Source organism: Asparagus officinalis, chromosome 7 (genome assembly GCF_001876935.1).
Source record: "Asparagus officinalis chromosome 7, Aspof.V1, whole genome shotgun sequence".
NCBI classification, from domain to species: domain Eukaryota; kingdom Viridiplantae; phylum Streptophyta; class Magnoliopsida; order Asparagales; family Asparagaceae; genus Asparagus; species Asparagus officinalis.
The window spans coordinates 144834603-144834838 of NC_033800.1; the positions used below are offsets into that span (position 1 = coordinate 144834603).

General features: G+C 36.9%; 1 long non-coding RNA gene across 1 annotated transcript in view; it reads right to left on the bottom strand.

The window, feature by feature from the left end:
* Nucleotides 1-236, bottom strand: part of LOC109848711 — a 1235-nt gene extending 999 nt beyond the window's left edge. The window contains exon 1 of the long non-coding RNA XR_002248859.1: nt 148-236. This is a non-coding gene — a long non-coding RNA (uncharacterized LOC109848711). The remainder of the gene's footprint in view (nt 1-147) is intronic.

Genomic DNA, 236 nt, shown 5'->3' on the forward strand with positions numbered 1-236 from the left:
GGGCACTTCCTTGGGGAACAGATTTCAAATAAATGATAACAAGCATGCTCAAGGACATTGCTACATATCTGATGAACTATATAAGCAAAAAAAAGGAAAACAATTTGGACCAGTATGCAAGAAATGCTACATACAATAGAATTATACCTTATGGCAGTTTGATTCTGGCAGTTTGATTCTAGTGATTGGTCTCAGAATTCTGAGCGTAGGCAAAACCTTCCTGAGAGTTACTGTTA